Genomic DNA, 20,819 nt, shown 5'->3' with positions numbered 1-20,819 from the left:
ATTAAATAATTCACTAATCAATGCTTAAAATAATTACCGTATTTGACGGCATATAAGACACACTTTTTTTCCTAAATTTGGTCTCAAAAAAGTTACCTGCATCTTATCCATGAAGGACAGTTTCAATACTTAATGCTATTTTTAGCCCGGATAAAGATCTAGACACACATAACTTTTTCTACATCTACATGTGTGTGGCCTTCTAAATAAGGGTGCGTCTTATGTGCCAGTGTGTCTTACATGCCGTCAAATATGGTAAATAGTGCAAGTTAAAATTTAACAAAATACAAAGAGATAAATTAAAATTTAATATGATTTTTAATATAATTTTATTAGTAAAAATAAAATTTTCAAGATGTAATTTCTACTGAAATTTTGCTCAGGTACATAAAAGAAGTGTAGGGCTCCGGGTAGAATTATGATTTAACTGCAAAACTAAGAAGTACCGGAGCTGGGCTCCTGTGGGCTTGGTTGCAAATTAAGCTCTGGAGAAAACTGATGCATATTCTGAGAATTCTGAATACTCTGAGACAATTACATGGGAAAAACTCGATAAATATCATAAAAAATTTTAAAATAGATTTTTAATTAATTACATAGCTATTTTGCTTTTGCTAAGAAATGTTTTAGAATAGGTGCTTTACAGCATTATACCTTGCTTATTTTTCACATTCAAAAATATTGTATAATAAATGGCCAAAATGGAACTTTATAATATGACAGCGAAAAATACAAATGCTTTATTTTAATGTTATTTCTTAAATACAATTCCAAAATATTACCATTATTTAAATGAAATTTATCAATGTTCTGAAAAATATCATTGAAAAATTCCCAGATCTCGGAAATAAAAATTTTCTATAGAAACTGATCTTAAAATCGCCAAAATGTTGATAAACAGGCAAATTTAGAACCATTTAATAAAAAAATTCACATCCCCAAAAAGTGAAAAGTTCTTTAAGAACTCTTCATTATAAAAAATGAAATAATTTCGAAATGCTTATGTTTCACTTCGTGCTCAGAAACTCAAGTATCCCACTATTTATATTAGAAATAGGAACAAATTATAACCCATGAACCCATTCAAAAGATAACCAAAAGATTATCAGCTCCAAAAATATTCCTCCAAAATATTGTTGCGTGCGTACGGGTTCGTTATGAAATGAATGCACAAGTCCGATGAAAAATGAACAAAAATTTATTATTATCACAACAAAAATGCTTAAATTTTCTCAAATTATCATACAGTATTACAATATCTCACAGTAGTTTTCTTTTAACTACTCAAATGTCCAATAGAACGTAATTCAAAACAGCTAAAGAACGCTAATCCGCGAATTCGCTATAATCAACAACGGTAGTTTTCTAAACAACAACAAACTAAGCAACTACTACAAACTGAGATGTTTTCCTCCTTTTATAAGATTTTAAAATCACGCGCTAGAATTTTCCAGTACTTTCTAGAAATCAAAAAGAGATATTTATTTATTTAATGCACGCGCTCTTGTATTTTCAATTTTCCGGCTTAGCTTTCTTTTAATATTCGTCACGCGCTGCACTGCGCGAGAAATAAAACCATTTAATTTATAATTGAACTAACATTAGCTTTTTAAATACCAAATTCGTAACACTGCCCCCTTCCCAAGGACAGCACGTCCCGGGCAGTACAATCCCTGGACAGGAAGCTAAACTTATAACTGTGGCATAAATGCATTAATAAGCATTACATTACAATAATAAACAACATGAACAATAAATGCAATACATAAAACAAATCAAATGCTATCAAATACAAATCAAATACACATTTAAAAACAAAATGGACCATGGTCTTATACTATTTACAATTATTTACATTATGTACTATGGCCATAGTAATGAGCTAACATGTCATAAGAGTTCGAAGATTCACGGATCCGAACCACGACGTCATTCGTGTTCAGCACTGTATATGGACCATCCGAAAGTGACTGTAATTTAGGACTCAGTCCTTTTCGTTGAATCGGGTTCCACAACCACACCTTGTCTCCTTTGTTGGATCTATGTCTAGTAGCTCTTGTGTCGCATCTGGTCTTCATTTTCTCCGTCGCCAAGTTGACTCGCTTTCGTGCAGAACGATGCATCCTCTCAAACCGGGCCTGGGCATCTTGGATGTGTTCCTCAGGCGATGAAGGCGCATTCGTAAGGCGACTAAACAGGCGGTCACAAGGCAGACGAAGGTCTTGACCGAAGAGCTTCTGAGATGGAGAATAGCTGGTAGTCTTGCGTTTCTTTTCGACCCTGGTATGATTTCGGCAGCTTCCCGAGCTCGATCTTTCGGACAAGGCGTCGACATTTCCAGGCGAGGATCCCTTTTGAGGATGGATAGTCATGCCATCAGATGCTGAAAGCAGCTTATTGTTTTTGAAATCTAAGAAAAAATTGTATTTCCTTAAAAAGTCCAATCCGAGTATGCATGGATCTGTAATATCCGCCACATATGCCGTGTGATGGTAGGCGGCACTTCCAAACGTGATGTTTACGTTTAACTTCCCAGTTATGTCCATCTTGTCACCAGACGCAGTCTGAAGGGTAACACAAGATGGCGTCCAAATAAGTTTATCTTTAAACTGTTCAGCTAAATCTTTCCTAATGATGGTAACATTAGCTCCTGTGTCAATGATCATATTGCAAGGAACTCCATCGATATTCCCATTGATGGACAGTCCGTTATTGTTGCCACTCACTATAGAGATCTTAAGCGCTTTAAAACAGGGTTTTTCATTATCTGGCAACCTCCGTTCCTTGATATGGTCATTAATTTGTTTCCTGCGTCGTTGCTCAGAAATTGTCTCAATTTTCGTACCCTGGGGTGTTCTGCAATTCTTTCGTACGTGGCCTTCAGCTCCACAGTTCCAGCACTTTGGTTTCTTGTCAGTCCTTTTCCTTCCCGTGACATTTAATTGTCTGTTTAAATCATATGCCTTATTTTCCGTGCTCTGGGGAGTTCTGCAATTCCTTCGTAGGTGGCCTTCAACACCGCAATTCCAGCACTTTAGGGTCGGTTTCGTTTCACCAATATTTCGTCTTAAAGCATTCACTGGTCTTGTCAACTCATCCATTTTATTATCCGTGCCCTGGGGTGTTCTGCAATGCCGTCGTAGGTGACCTTCAGAATCACATCTCCAACATCTTACAGCCACTTCGTTCTCACTGCTACTCCGTATCAAAGCATCGACTTATCTGGATAAATCATCTAAACAAGCCATCAATTGGTCCCCTGGGTCGTGGACTCGCACAGCTCTGACTGGGTAGCGATCTCTAAGAGTTGCATGCTGGGCTGCCTCCAATTTCATGGCGTACACTAGAGCACTTTTTAAATCTTTTACATCCGCCATTTGTAGAGCTTTCTGTATTTCAGTATCTCGGATGCCGTCGATAAAGTATTGCAAGGACAGGATTTCCCTTGTTTCTGTCGGGCATTCCGAAAAGGCGAGATGGGACAGCCTTTCAACATCCGTGGCGAGCTCCTGAAGCGTTTCGGTGAGCTTCTGTTGACGAGATTTTAATTGGAGCCTGCTGTAGTCTTTTAAACACTTCTCCCCAAAGCGCAACTCCAAGGCGCCGGACAGAGCTTCGAAATCTAACCTTTTGTTTTCGGGAAGAGTCTGAAGGATATCCGCTGCGTCGGCTCTTAGAGAAGCGGCGAGATGACAGGCCTTAGCTTGGGAATCCCATCCATTCGCATCCGCCACGATAGAAAATTGTGTCTTATACACCTGCCAGGAGGTCTTCCCATCATATGTGGATAGCTTCAGAGGTGGACGAGCAGGCATTGGTAAGAATTTAAAATCATCACTCCTGCTCCCTGCCGACGCTACGAATTTCTTTAAAGTATCCATTTCTTTGGCAACTGCAGAAACTCTCTCATCAATTTGTTGTTCGATTTGGTGTTGGACGGCACAAACTCTTCCTTCAATTCGTTCCTTCACAGCAGAAACTCTTTCTTCAATATGTCCAACTTTATTTTCAACTGCGTCAATTCTGCCTTCCATAGCTTCAAATTTATTTTCTATTATGCAAGTAATTTCTCTTTTCATTTCTTCTTGACCAGCTTGAATGGCTTTCATTTCGTCCTTAACGGATTCCTGGCCCAATTTCATTTCTGCTTTAACGGATCTCATCTCTCCTTTAACGGAATCTTGGCCCAATTTCATTTCTACCTTAACGGAGTTGACGGCTCCTTCCATCTTTTCTTGGAAAGCAGCAAATGCAGTCATCATTTGCCTGAATTGTTCTTCCATCGCTCTTGTTATTGGCATTCAAATCCCACTTCTGACACCAAACATTGTTGCGTGCGTACGGGTTCGTTATGAAATGAATGCACAAGTCCGATGAAAAATGAACAAAAATTTATTATTATCACAACAAAAATGCTTAAATTTTCTCAAATTATCATACAGTATTACAATATCTCACAGTAGTTTTCTTTTAACTACTCAAATGTCCAATAGAACGTAATTCAAAACAGCTAAAGAACGCTAATCCGTGAATTCGCTACAATCAACAACAGTAGTTTTCTAAACAACAACAAACTAAGCAACTACTACAAACTGAGATGTTTTCCTCCCTTTATAAGATTTTAAAATCACGTGCTAGAATTTTCCAGTACTTTCTAGAAATCAAAAAGAGATATTTATTTATTTAATGCACGCGCTCTTGTATTTTTAATTTTTCCGGCTTAGCTTTCTTTTAATATTCGTCACGCGCTGCACTGCGCGAGAAATAAAACCATTTAATTTATAATTGAACTAACATTAGCTTTTTAAATACCAAATTCGTAACAATATTAATTCACACTCAAAATGGCAGTCATAAAAACAGACAGAAATTTCAGATTAAATTTCAGGACCTTCTGTCGATTTTGGTCGAAATTAAGGACTTTTAAGGACCAAAAATCAATTCAAAAAAACTTAAGGACTTTTAAGGACCATACAAACCCTGAAAGCCAATTCTTTAAGATATTTCAGAGCCCATGTCCACTGTACATAAACACAGATCAGAAAGCCTGAAAGTTCAGTCATGAATCAGCTATGATATTTAGCAGTTAGCTGAATTTTAAGTTAGGGTCCACCCTGACAGGTATTTGAGAAACTTCACAATATATTTTGCATACTAAGAAGGAATACTTAATATCTGCATTTCTTTGAGTAATTTCTAGCTATTGTTGTGCTGTGTGTGCTACTTATTGTGCTTCATAATAAATAATAAATTGTTCATTTCTTTCAGCTTATCTGCACTTAGTATTTAAAGAAACATCAATAATCTATAATTCACAAATCAATTATTTCAAATAACCCATGGGCATATTCAGGGGCCATACACAAAGCGAAGAACGAAATGTCTGCGTTCGGATCAGACTAACAATAAAATATCAGTTTTTCTGATGTTAAGAGATTTAGTGACCAGCATTTCTATGCAGATTATTACAAAAAATAATGACCAATATTATTATTTCCTAAATGTAGATCTTAGTCGTATAATTGTATAGAATTCATGCTCATTTATATTGGCAGGCTTCAGTATTGGCATATAGCCAATTTGTAATATTATTTGCAAGCGTTAAAAATGAAAAATACTTTAAATAAATTTTTAACGATTATCAGGTTGTAATTGTAAAGAAATAAAACTTCTTAATAAATGGCTTATTAAGAATTAATCAAGTTCAAGTCAAAAAGAGGATCTGATGACATCATGATTATTCATTATCGGAGTTAACCCTTTGTGGTACGGTGTGCCTGGTCTGGGCACATCTAAAAATTTCCTTCTGTAGGCACAGAAAAATTGAATGAAAAATGATTTATAGATTACTCTGAACCTTCTTTATTTAAACTAGATGGCAAAAAACTGAATGAAAGAGGATTTATAGATTAATCTGAACCTTCTTTATTTAAACTAGATGGCAGCCCAACACAAATCAGTCCATATATTTTAGCAATGTTTAGTTTTTAAAACCCCTCATTTTTCAAAAACATCTGGTTGATCTTTGGATTATGGTAACTTAATGACTTTTTGGCGAAAATTTGGCGACCAACCCTGCTACAACAACCTGCTATTTTTTTTTTTTGACGCCATTTTGTTTTCTCGAAGTAAAAGCACCCCCTCTCAACATTTTTTCCAACAATCTGCTAGCCGAACTACGCTTATGCTCGAACTTTTATAGAACAAAAGTGCTTAATCATGACAAAAATTAGGTGCGAAATTGGGAGAAATTGCAGAATCGCCCACTGCTTGCAGCATTTTTAATATTTACACATACACGATATCCATGTACACGTCGACCTATTTTCACTTAAAAAAACATCCCAGAATTGCACAAAAATGGCATTGCACACACTCTTGACTTTATCCATGTACATTGCTAAAGCCCTAGCTAGTAACCTTTATCGCCTTACCAAAATGTCGCCAAACTACCTGTTACCATATTCCAAAGATTAGCCTTTCCTTCGAAAATGAAAAACCCTCCCATTTTTCAACCAAAGTTTCATCAAGCATTATCATTTATATTTCCTGTAGTAATGTAATGGCCCAGTTAGTGCATGAGAAATAATTATTTTTATTTCATATATTTGTTCATATATTTAATTAAAATTAACTTTAATATTTTGTTAATATTCATATTTATATTTAAATTTCTTTATGCTGAATGGCAACTAGTTCTAGTTCTGATTCATGATTGCTAGGTTTTGGTTTCAAAACGTTGCTCGTAGCGTCGCATTTCGATAGCTGGAAAATAAAATGCAATAACTTAGCTATTTGTTTATAATTCATGCTGTTACTAGTCATAAATTAATTTTAAACATTAGTAGCCAAGGCTACATCGTGGTGACCCTGATTAATTTTCGAAATGTCAACAAATGACTCTTCTGAAACTGCTATGAAAGATACGATGCAGTCACCGGAGCTTCATAAGGTGAGTGTAAAAATACCTCCTTTTTGGATTGATAAACCGGAAATATGGTTTTTTCAAGTAGAAACTCAGTTTAAAATTAGTAATATCGTTTCAGAAGAAACGAAATTTAATTATTTAGTTTCACAGCTTGAACCTAAGTTCGTCGAAAATATTTGGGACATTGTAACGAACGATAGTGGCACAAAATATTCGGATGCTAAAATTAGGTTATTACATTTATTCAAAGAAAGTGAAAATGTACAGATTAAATGTTTGATTACTGGTATCGAACTTGGAGACATGAAATCAAGCCAACTTTTGCAGAAGTTGAGATCAGTTGCTACTACAGATGTGTCTGAAAATCTAATCAAAACTTTATGGCTGGAGAAGCTACCTGACTCCATAAAAAATATATTATTAGTTAGTGATGAAGATGTAACCAAGTTAGCGTCTATGGCAGATAAAATTAGTGATATGAATCGGAAACCAGAAGTATTTAGTACTAATGCTCCTTCCGTTCCCGCAAATGATTTAATGCAAAGAATTACCTTTCTTGAACAAAAAATTGATCAAATAACCATTCGCTCAAGACGCAGGGACTCGGATTTACGTAATTCACGTTCACAATCTCGAAGCCGATCTCGTAAACGATATGACCCTACTGGCAAATTTTGTTTTTATCACTTTCGTTTTGGAGCAAAATGCATTCCAGAAAAATGCAAGCCTCCCTGTGCTTGGGTAAAAAACGATTTCAAAAACCAGGAAAACTCGAATCTGCAGTAGGTTCAGCGGCAAACGCTGCTGCAGAAAATATGAAGGATTGTTGCAAATTTCGTTTATTCATTCGTCACCGAAGATCAAATTTGCACTTTCTTATTGATAGCGGAGCTGACGTAAGCATAATTCCTGCTACTTCACAGAATAAATGTAAAACTGAATATAAACTGTATGCAGCTAATGGCACAGATATTTCCACTTATGGCATAAAAACGCTAACTCTTGATTTGGGATTACGTCGTGATTTTCACTTTCCATTCATAATTGCTGATGTCACAAAAGGTATTTTAGGAGCTGACTTTCTTCACAAATATAAATTGCTTATCGATATAAATAAGAAAAAATTAATTGATGGCGTAACACAGCTTTGTGACCAGTGTGATGTCGCTGCTATTTCCAGTGATTACTCAGTAACCACATTAAATAAATCCATAAAAATTTTCGATTTACTGTCGAAATATCCCGAAATTTCTAAACCTAACCTTTTTCTTATACAAATTAAACATGGTGTTACACATTTTATTACGACTGATGGTCAACCCGTTTATTCAAAGGCACGACAGCTCGATCCAAAACGCTTAGCTATAGCTAAAGAGGAATTTAAATTTATGCTTGACAATGGCATAATTCGTCCATCAAACTCCCAGTGGTCAAGCCCCTTGCACCTTGTTACGAAAAAGGATGGTTCATATCGTCCTTGCGGAGACTACCGACGATTGAATGTGCAGACGATACCTGATCGATACCCAATTCCTCGCATTGAAGATTTTCATCATATTTTAAGAGGTACAAATATTTTTTCTAAAACTGATTTATTCAAAGCTTATTTTCAAATTCCCATTGCAGAAGAAGACAAATGTAAAACGGCTATCATCACTCCTTTCGGTTTATACGAATTTAATGTAATGAGTTTCGGTTTAAAAAATGCTCCTGCAACGTTCCAAAGATTTATTCACGAAGTCTTTAGAGGATTAGAATTCGTTTTTCCCTATTTAGACGATATACTCATTGCATCCAGTACCCATGAAGAACACGAAAATCACCTTAAATTAGTTTTCGAAAGATTACATACATTTGGGTTAAGAATTAATGTTTCAAAATCTGTCTTTGCTGTTCCCAAAATCGAATTTCTAGGCTACCTAATTACACCTAAGGGTTCCCGTCCTTTGCCAGAAAGAGTTCAAGCTATTACTAACTACAAACGACCAGAAACAATTCATGAACTTAGAACCTTTCTTGGAATAATTAACTTTTATCGTCGTTATATAAAGGATGCAGCGAAGAATCAAGCATTGTTACATGCGTATCTCAAGGGAGCTAAAAAGAGGGACAAACGTAAAATCGAATGGACTGAAGAAGCTGAAAAACAGTTTGAAACGTGCAAGAATGACCTGGTGAACACGGCACTGTTGTCTTTTCCCAATTCTGAATTACCTCTGGCGTTCTTTACAGATGCTTCAGATACGGCGATTGGCTTTGTGTTGCAACAATATGAAAACTCCTCATGGAAGCCAATAGCATGTTTTGCTAAAAATTTAAGTGATACTCAGCAAAAATATAGCACCTATGATAGAGAACTATTAAGCATATATCTTTCAGTTAGACACTTTAAGCATTATCTAGAAGGAAGAGTATTTACAATTTATACAGATCAAAAGCCCTTAATATTCGCCTTTCGTCAAAAACTTGACAAAGCAACACCTAGACAGGCTCGCCAACTTCAATACATCTCCCAGTTTTCGACTGATATCAAATATGTAAAAGGTGAGAATAATATTGTGGTGGATACATTATCTAGAGTTAATGAAATTTCATCGATAGATTATGATAAAATAGCTGATGAACAAACTCAAGATGAAGAACTGAAGAGTTTGCAAACCACTACTTCCTTGAATTTCAAGCAATGTTCTCTACCTTCGGGGAAATATTTGTGGTGTGATACATCAACTAAACATGTTCGGCCGTATATTCCTCAGGCTTTCAGACAACACGTCTTTCAACGAATTCATGGTTTATCACATCCAGGAATAAAATCGACTATGAAATTAATGACATCAAAATTCATTTGGCCTAACATAAAAAAAGATGTACAGTTGTGGACAAGAACCTGCATTCCTTGTTAAAAAGCTAAAATCAGTCGGCACACCAAAACAAAATTAGGTGAGTTTAAAGTACCACCAGGAAGATTTTCTGTCATCCATATCGATCTCATAGGACCACTTCCACCATCTAAAGGGAATATTTATTGTCTTACTTGCATAGATAGATTTTCGAATTGGATGGAAGCAATTCCTTTAGAAAATATTTCGGCTGAGAACGTCGCAAGAGCCTTTTATAGCAACTGGATTGCGCGTTTCGGAACGCCAAGTAAACTTATTAGTGATCGTGGATCCCAATTTAAAAGTGATACATTACGAGCTTTGTCCAAAATCTGTGGCATCAATTTACAACACACTACTGCCTACCACCCCTCGTGTAATGGCAAAGTTGAGCGCCTTCATCGAACATTAAAAACAGCATTAAAAGCCCACAACAACATATCTTGGACGGACACGTTACCAACAGTACTTTTGGGTTTGCGTACTGCTATTCAAGAAGATACCAATCATTCTATTGCGCAAGTAGTTTATGGCCAGAGTCTCAGACTTCCTGGAGAGTTTTTCAGCGAACCAAGTATCCAGACAGCATCGGAGACTTTTGCTAATAAACTCCAGAAACAGATGGAAGTTGTTGGACCGAGACTAATTCGTAAAAATTCATCTGAACAGATATTTGTCCATAAAGACTTACAAACTTGTTCTCATGTGTTTCAGCAAATAGATCGGGTAAAAAAACCTTTGGAACCTCCTTATGAAGGACCATTTCCTGTTATTGATCGCAAGGACAAATATTTTACTATTAGCATAAAAGGAAAACATGTTAATGTATCCCTGGATCGCTTGAAACCAGCATATATTTTAGCTGAGGAAAATTCTCAGTTGATACAACCTGACTACACTAATTTGCAGAGACCGGACTCAAATTCGGATGTGAATCAAAAACATTCTCGCACAGGCAGAACTATACGTTTACCTGTTATATTCAAGGACTGACTAAATTATTTTGATAGTGGTTAACACTGCTAGTTACTACCTATTTCTCCATCTTCGTAACGTAACTTAGTTACTGGTGGGGGAGTAGTGTAGTTGCTCAGTTATTGCATGAGAAATAATTATTTTTTATTTCATATATTTCTTCATGTGTTTAATTATTTTATAAAATTAACTTTAATATTTTGTTAATATTCATATTTATATTTCTTTTATGCTGAATGGCAATAAGTAGTTTATATTTATATTTAAATTTCTTTATGCTGAATGGCAACTAGTTCTAGTTCTGATTCATGATTGCTAGGTTTTGGTTTCAAAACGTTGCTCGTAGCGTCGCATTTCGATAGCTGGAAAATAAAATGCAATAACTTAGCTATTTGTTTATAATTCATGCTGTTCCTAGTCATAAATTAATTTTAAACATTAGTAGCCAAGGCTACAGTAATAATGCTGACTTACTGTGTCCGATTGCATTAAGGCATAGGATTTTAAAATTAATGCCTCAATGAGTTGTAAATATGAATTTAATTCGTAAAATTTTATTGTTTATATGGGAAAATATAAAGAGATGGAAAAAATTGTATGCAAGGAATAAAAACTGAAAGTCTCTGCTAAGTATTCATTCGATAGTAAGCTATTATGAAAATACCTGCATCAGTTTATAGTTTTATCATTAAAAAAAAATTTGGCAAGCCACGTATTAAAGTCTCCAAATTAGATTAATTTAATTAAATATCTGCATTTGATTTTCACTTTTAACTACCGATCATTGCAATACTTTCACGTGAATCTGCAAGTTATTGCTCAAACATGTCGCCAAGCTGAGGCAGCGATATTTAACACAAATGATTATTAAATTTCCTAAACCCTTACGTAAAAAATAAAATGATTTACACAAAATAAAGGAAGCACTTCCGCAGAGAACCCGGTAAATGTAAACATCGCCAACTTTGGCGATAATAGTTTAAATCTGGTAACCCAGCAGATTTATCCTATTCGCTTGTTGGAAGTTTGCAACCATTCCTCTTGCGTTCATTTTGTTGAATTATCACTGTCGTTATTCGCATTTGCAGATTTTCGTAGATAGATGCCGGTTCTCGGTTCAGGATGAAAGGAAGAAAATACGGTGGTGAATGCTAATTTGTAACATGGCTGTTTACATTGTGTTCTTAATTATTAACAGCTCTAAGAACTATGAGGTTTCCAACCTCTAAAATAATTTGTTTCCGTAGGCCGCAAAAATGTGCATGTGCATTTTAAATAACCAAGTAATGCTTTTATTTTTATTATTGTTTATTGTCATCTAAAATTATGAGAATAAATCAATTTTTATAGTGTAAAATTTTAACAAGGTAATATATTGTTAATGCTTTTCTAACAATAACCTTTCAGAGGATGGCAGGTGTGACATAAATAGATGATTAAATTGAAATAAAAAATATTATTGATTATCTAAGATGACAGAATAGTTTGATGTATCACCATAGTCATCAGAATTAGCAAACCACTGCTGGTGAAAGGAATATATTGTTTTCTGTGTTAAATGGAATTTAAGACAAATTTTTTTTCGTTTATCACGTTTAACCGGTTAATTTCAGTATATTAATACTAATTGATATTTATTAAATGAATTTTTATTTCCGTTATAAATGCTTATATATTGTCTTATACTTAATATATTCTTTTCTCTGCTAACTTGAATTTAATACAAATTTATTTTCGTATATCACGTTTAACCGGTTAGTTTTACATCTACATGCTTATTATCTGTGAATTTTTACTACCATATGCTTAATATATTGTTTTGTCTGCTAACTTAAATTTACATGCAGTAAAAATCACGTTTACAGAATATAAGGTTTACGGCTCGGCTCATCGTCGCTAAACCGCTAGCTTGGCGAGTAAAAATGCAACGGCGCCAACGGGTTCTCTGCGGATGAAAACCAAAAATAAATATTTCTAAAAAAGCATTTCATAACAAAAAAGAACCAAAAAAAAAAAAAAAAAAAAAAAAAAACACAATTTTGCAGGTTAAAGGAATTTTAGAAATGCGAGAAATATTCATATTTGAAACTTGATTGCAAGTCAGTATGAAGTTTTTAATGTACAAAATAACTTTCAAGTATAGTTTTAACTTATGCTGTTTTTCAAGATAAACATAGCGGAATCGAAATAAATATGAAAAGAATAAAACAAGTATTTAGTGATGATAAGAAAAATGATAGTAAATAAAGGTTCAACTGAAATCTGGTTTAATTATATTCTTTTAATCATGCAGAAATTCTAGACAGTAGGGTAAAAAATAATTAAACTTACTTGTCTTATGAACAACTTACTCGGACTGGCTCTAATCAATTTTCGTACTCAAAGCATATGTAAACAAAACATCACTGTTGCCATAATAATTTTACATTATAATGAACATATTAAATTATTAGTCCAAAGAGGCTTTGTCCCTAAAGGACGATTGTTTTCGTTTTGCAATTTTGCGTTGAATGAATATAAATGTCCGTTTCACTTTTCAAAATGTTGCCACCAAATATTAGAGTATATATTATATTTGAAGAAATTAAAACATGAAAAATTCGAGTGGCTTCTAAACACTATACCATCTGGGGGAAAAATCTTTTTATTATAAATTAATTTTAATATAAAAGTTATTTTAATATATGTGCGTTTAAGAAAAAAGAGCAGTGAAAATTACCCAAAATCGCAAGCAGATAAATTTTGGCAGCATAGTTTTGTCAAAAATTGCGCGATTTGGCAACAGTGCGTTGCAACTTGATTCGCTGTTTGTAGCTGCGCCAAAGAACTAACTTTTAAAATGTATTTAATAGCTTTTGACACTAACATATTTTCTGAAGCAGGGCAGAATTCGAAAGGTAAATCCTCTTGAAAAACCAACAAAGATGTCTTGTAGAATATAATACAGTATTATCAATTAATTACATAACTGCTTTTCTCTTACTTGAAACAGAACTTTATTAATCTTGTGAGATATTTAGTCCAAGGCAGTTTAATTATAATATTGTTTTTCAAACTTTTAATATTAGGTATATTTATATTGTAATAGATGAGTAAGAATTAAGGATACAGTGGATATTTAGCTGAGGTATGCTAATCAGCCTAAATGCTACTATTTATCCTGTGATATATATATATATAATATAAATATTTAGGAAGTGAAAAATTTCCACACTTTTTTTAAAAAATTAGAATCTTTATTGATTATTTATAATGGGAATATTTCTGTTCCATTTTATTTCTCGCTTCCTGTTAAATAGTCTTAAAATTTGTTTTAATTAAAAATAAATAAAAGTTGTAGATTGATAGAAGCTTTCCATAATGTGAAACAACCTTTCCATGAATACGTTTCTTCCCGTAATGTTATGCAACTGCAACTTTAAAATATTAGATTATGTTAATTAAAATTTGGGTAAAATCCTAGGAGAGCCCTTGGCGACAAACTGGGAAAGTGCAGAATGTCTGCGTGTTTCTCAAAATTGCCAACTTAAAAATGGCAAGTAAACAAATTGCACAAACTTGGTATCCATGTACACATCGACCTGTTTTCACTTAAAAAAAATCCCAGAATTGCACAAACTTGGCACTGCACACTCTCTTGGCTTTGTCCATGTACACATCAATATGTGCCGTATAAATATGTTATATATGGTGCATATTGTATAATATATGTTATTAAATGTGGACTTTAAATAAAATTTTTAGAGTCCACATTAATAACATTGCAACAGCAAAAATTGCAAATATGGTGCAAGTTAGATCATTTTTAAATGCATATATTTATATTAATTGCACTAATTGTATATGTTTATTATATGAATATTTTAAATGTCTGTTTTATCATTCATTATTAATATATTTATGAACATTTCTGTTTTGATTGTTCTGCTCAATGTATCTTTGATTTTAATTTCACTTTTAAATTTTAGCACCATAATTTTATCAAAGTCTTCTGAAATTTAGTCACAATTTCACTTAATCAAATCTAACAGTGTAGTTCATAGATGCAGCATAAAAACAATGTCAAATAACAGTCACTAAGGTGTATGGATTAGGTTTTTCATGCCATCTGTTTTGTTTATTTCATGCTTATGACTGCATAAGAAGACTTACATGAAACAAATGTGTCACAAGCAGTGACACTAAGATGTTGTTTCACATAAAACTGAGAAGTACAGCACTAATTAGCACTGTAATTGTTAAAGAAAGTATCCTAGCTTTTAAAAAGCTTTGTTGCATGTAATGTGAACTTAATTACTTTATCATTTTAGGAATAAGAAGGCTTTGTGTGTTTATTTAATTCATAATGCAAAGCATGCAAGGGGTGGCTGAAAAAGGAATGCCTTCGTGAATAATTTCTAGGGCAATTAGGCTCATATTTACATCACTTAAGGAAAACCATGAAAATGTCACAAAATTCACAAAACACATGCGAAAAAAAATAACCTGCACAGCCAGCTCATTTTTCAGGATTTGAGCCGAGATTTAACTACCACTATTCAGCCCTCTGAATTACTCGTAAGACTAAATATGTAATATGTAATATCATGTAATAAAAAGTTAACTGTGTGTTGTGTGGCAGGATTGCTTTCTCAAGTATCAAGGTAGGAAATACTATTCTTTTCTAAATCTATTCTTTTTTTTTTAAGTGTTTGGTCACGGTATTATTCATTACATGTACTTTCCATAATTCATACAGAATACTAATATTTCTACTACAAGTGTCTTTTTTTTTTTTTTTAAGTGTTTTGCTTGTTGATATTCTCAAAATTGTATCTGATAATTAGTATAGTAATAGGTATAAATACAATAGACATATATAATCAATCAGGAGTGGCCACAACTGCATATTTACATTATTCTAAAATAGGTGAAGTAGGTTTCAGGCAACAAGAAATATGGATTCCAAACAATCATTCAGTGACAATGTTAGTTCAATAAGAGCTATGTGCCTGTAATAAATTACTGAATGCATGACTTTTAATACATCCATTTTACATAAACAGTTTTTCAGTATTATTTTTTTTAAATTTACTAGCGGTATAACTCTAATATATGCCCTAATTTCACCAAATGTGGCGATATGTGTTCTACGCTGGTTTTTGGCACGATTGCGTGTCCTATGGCAACCCTGTTGACGTTGAAAAATCTTTCGCTGGAGCTCGTTGATTCGCCTCTGTGTCTGAGAAGATGGGAGGGAAACATAAAATGGTAGTTGTTGAATTGGAAGTTCGGCAAAAGGAAATATCATTGAGGCTATCCTGTTGAGGGGTAGTGGGTATTTCGAAGTGTGGAAAGAGTGTCTGGGAGGTTATTTTTAATGGCAGTGCATGATAGAAGTAGGGATTTGTAATTTTATTTATTTGTGAACCATAGTATAAATTTTCTGGATAGTGTGTCTGGCTGTCATGTAAATACGATAGTGATTACGTGGCGGCATGTTAAAGGCGGTATGAAATTTATATTTCTGCTATTTGAAAACGCATTAATTCATGGTAAGTGCATTTTATTTTATCCTTGTTCCTATTTTGTAGAATGTTATGTTCATTGGTTCTTTAGTATGAATTTCTGTCGTTATTGTTGTTTTTTTAAATTGTTTGAAATTTATTTTAGTTTATTTTATTGTTTAGTGTCTAGACTGTGCAATTCGTAGATGTTTTTTAAAGTTGAAACAGAACGCTGTGTACATGGTATTATTTGAAATTTATTGTTGTTACGTTATTTTATTTAAGTGAGGAGTGCGTAGATCGTAGATTCCTTCCTTGCCTAAATTGTGCAATTCATAGAATTTTTTTTAAGTTTAAACAGGATGCTGTGTACGTGGTATTCTTTGAAATTTATTGTTGTTATGTTAATTTATTAAAGCGAGGTCTGCGTAGTTTGTAGATTCGTTCGTTGCCTACATTGTGCAATTCGTAGATGTTTTTTTAAGTTAAAACATGTCGTTGTGTACATGGATTCTTGTCAAATATTTTTGGTTAGAAACTTTCCGTTTTTGCTATCTAAATTTTTTGTTTTTGTTTCGGATTTTTAGCTAAATTGTGTGTTCAAAACGTAGTTTTTGCATGTGCGAAAACCGCGTTTTTGGAGACATTTTAGGCTAAAAGTTCAAAATGTAGACAAAAAATTTAGATAGTAATATAGCAGCGTGAAGTTTCTCGCCAAAAATATTTGGCGAGAAATTTGGCAACTTGAGGGCGCATATCAGAGTAGTTCCTTACTTGCAAAACAATTTAAAGCATTTTATGTTGAAACAACTGCCTGTCTTTCATAGTATATTTGACAGTACCAATAATCTTCAGGAGTATTGAAATTCTATTCAGTAGCATTGTTAATAAAACTAGAAAATTGTACATTTTATTACTTTTGAAGAGTCATTTGCACTTGGATTCATTACACAAGTAGTGGTTTGCTAATTTTGATGACTTTGGGGATCCATAAAACTATTCTGTCATTTTAGAGAATCAGTAATACTTTTTATTTCAATTTAATCATCTAATTGTGTGTCACACCTGAAATCTTCTCAAATGTTATTGTTGGAAAAGCTTTAACAATATATTATCTGGTTAAAGTTTTAGGACATAAATACTGTTTTTCTCGTTATTTTAGATGAGCATAACCAATGATAAAAGCATTAATTAATTATTTTAAATGCATATTTTGGCGGCCTATGAAGTCAAAATATTTTATTGGTTGGAAAGCTCATGATTCTACGTGCTTAATGCTACGTTAACAGCCGTGTTACCAATTATCATTAACCCCCTTCCCGCCATATTTTCTTCTACAAACTAGCATCTGTCACCGAAAACTTCCTTAATTATATGAAAGTATTTCCATCTATTTGTGAAAAGTTCATAAAAAATAACGTGAAAATACGAAAAAATAATTATAAATAAGTGAAGAATAATTTAAATCGGCAAATGCGAACAACGAGGGTGATAATTCAACAAAATGAACGTTAGAGGAATGGCTGCAACCTTCGTACAAGCGAATAGGTTGAATCCGCCGGATTACCAGGTTTGAACTATTATCGCCAAAGTTGCCGATTTGCTTGGTTCTTTGCAGAAGTGTTTCGAAATTCTAATTAGATGTAAGCAAATTTCATTTAATAATAATTGAATGCCCCAGAAAGCTTCAAACTTCTTTTTTATTTATTTATTTATTTTTAAATTAATCTTTGGATTATGGCAACTTGGCAATTTTTTGGCAAAAATTTGGCAACCAACCCTGCTACAGCAACACCGAAGTAAAGGCATTTTTTTTTCTTTTTTTACTCAACATTTTTTCCAACAATCTGCTAGCCGAATTACGCTTATACTAGAACTTTTATGGAACAAAAATGCTTGGAACTACTCTGATATGCGCCCTCAAGTCGCCAAATTTCTCGCCCTTCACGCTGTCATATTACTATCTAAATTTTTTGTCTACATTTTGAACTTTTAGCCTAAAATGTCTCCAAAAACACGGTTTTTGCACATGCAAAAACTATGTTTTGAACACACAATTTAGCTAAAAATCTGAAACAAAAACAAAAAATTTAGATAGCAAAAACGTAAAGTTTCTAACCAAAAATATTTGACAAGAATCCACGTACACAACGACATGTTTTAACTTAAAAAAACATCTACGAATTGCACAATGTAGGCAACGAACGAATCTACAAACTATGCACACCTCGCTTTAATAAATTAACATAACAACAATAAATTTCAAAGAATACCATGTACACAGCATCCTGTTTAAACTTAAAAAAAATTCTATGAATTGCACAATTTAGGCAAGGAAGGAATCTACGATCTACGCACTCCTCACTTTAATAAAATAACGTAACAACAATAAATTTCAAATAATACCATGTACACAGCGTTCTGTTTCAACTTTAAAAAACATCTACGAATTGTACAGTCTAGACACTAAACAACAAAATAAACTAAAATAAATTTCAAACAATTTAAAAAAAAAACAACAATAACGACAGAAATTCATACTAAAGAAACCAATGAACATAACATTCTACAAAATAAGAACAAGGATAAAATAAAATGTACTTACCATGAATTAATGTATTTTCGAATAGCAGAAATATAAATTTCATACCGCCTTTAACATGCCGCCACGTAATCACTATCGTATTTACATGACAGCCAGACACACTATCCAGAAAACTTATACTATGGTTCACAAATAAATAAAATCACAAATCCCTATTTCTATCATGCACTGCCATTAAAAATAATCTCCCAGACCCACTTTCCACACTTCGAAATACCCACTACCCCTCAAAAGGATAGCCACAATCATATTTCCTTTTGCCGAACTTTCAATTCAACAACTACCCTTTTATCTTTCCCTCCCATCTTCTCAGACACAGAGGCGAATCAACGAGCTCCAGCGAAAGATTTTTCAACGTCAACAGGGTTGCCATAGAACACGAAATCGTGCCAAAAACCAGCGCAGAACACATATCGCAACATTTGGTGAAATTAGGGCGTATATTAGAGTTGTACCAAATGCTTAATCATGACGAAGATTAGGTGCGAAATTGGGAGAAAGTGCAGAATCGCAAACTGCTTGCCGCGATTTTAAGAATTGCACATACACGGTATCATCCATGTACGCGTCAACCAACTTTCACTTAAAAACGCATCCCAGAATTGCACAAAAATGGCATTGCGCACACTCTTGACTAGTTACTACTAAACACTGCTAATGTACACTACTAAAGTCCTAGCTAGTAACTTTTATCGCTGTTATGTCGTGGAGCAAAAACAATTTTATTTTGCACCTGACTGCCACTGGCTCCGACATAGCAATTTGAATACTCTCCATCTAAAATTTGAAACATCATTCCAGAATTTTAAATGTTTATTTAATAGAATTCTATTCATATATTTGCAAGTTATACACTATAAATACAATAAACAAAATTTGAACTTATCTGCGCCAGCGTGAATAAGCCTGGCATAATATTCTGAACTCGACGTAACTTTAGCAGGAAAAATACCGCTAATTCAAACACAAGGTTTCATCCTTTCCAACGCAGCTAATTTTCTAAATATATTTTACTAATATCCGCAACGGGACAGCAGATTCCATTTCATTCACCCAAAACTCAAATGTTATAACGTAATAGTATCGCAAAAGATGCAAAAAACATCGACTCAAAATCAAAATATTAAAATCTATAGAATATCATCCGCTGTTGCCATTCCAGCACTGCCAAGTTTTTCTTCCTGCAGCTGTTGCCAGACTTATCCTCGCTGTATGTGAGAGGTACAACAATCGCCTTACCAAAATGTCGCCAAACTACCTGTTACCATATTTCAAAGATTAGCCTTTTTTTTTTTACTAGTACATAAAAGATCTAACATTGTGGTTCTCAACGTATTTTGCCCTATTCCACCTCTTTCGCCATTGCTAGAAGATCATTCTCATCATGCGCTTCCTTTTCAGTACTTGAAAAATGCATATGTATATTTATTTAGATTTCTTAACTTGCTTTATAAATTAAACAACAAAAAGTACAGAAAATGTTGATGTACAACCAGGATTTGAATAAAAATAGTTTTTTATATTCATAAACCACAGCTGCCAACTGTGGTTTTTCTTCTGGTCTCCTGGTATATTACCAAATCTCCCAGTTTTCAGTTTTTAGCCTTTATTAAGGAACATTTTTCCCAGAAATGAATAAATTTCATTGAATGAATTAAACTTAAATTGTGCTAATTCGATCTTTTCACCTTTAGTGATTTTCAGAATAATTTTTCTTATTAAATTTTATTATACTTGAATTGTATTTTTTATTAATTTTATTAAACATCATCTGATCTGAATTATCTTAATCTAATGGAGATATTTGTAGATGTTTACATCAGGGTTCAAGCTCTGTTTAATCAATTAATATTTACGTCTAATTTAATTTTATTTCAATCTACAGTACATTACCAAGTTTATCCGGATTTAAAGTACTTTGATCAGTAAAAGCTTTCATTCACTAC

The 20,819-nt window shown here is 33.5% G+C and overlaps 1 protein-coding gene across 3 annotated transcripts in view; it reads right to left on the bottom strand.

Annotated features, from left to right (window-relative positions):
* The window catches only part of LOC146997001 (uncharacterized), a 458,848-nt gene extending 445,542 nt beyond the window's left edge, over positions 1 to 13,306 (bottom strand). The window contains exon 1 of one of the 3 annotated variants that reach the window (XM_085816419.1): positions 13,114 to 13,306. The gene's annotated coding sequence lies outside the window, so the exon portion shown is untranslated. The remainder of the gene's footprint in view (positions 1 to 13,113) is intronic. The other 2 variants (XM_085816418.1, XM_085816416.1) reach the window with 2 other exon arrangements.
* Between the last annotated feature and the right edge of the window lie 7,513 nt (positions 13,307 to 20,819).

This window comes from Stegodyphus dumicola, chromosome 5 (assembly GCF_044657685.1).
Source record: "Stegodyphus dumicola isolate Sdum_Otavi_A_Nest chromosome 5, ASM4465768v1".
Taxonomy (NCBI): Eukaryota; Metazoa; Arthropoda; class Arachnida; order Araneae; family Eresidae; genus Stegodyphus; species Stegodyphus dumicola.
This window is presented reverse-complemented; position numbering and strand designations above follow the sequence as displayed.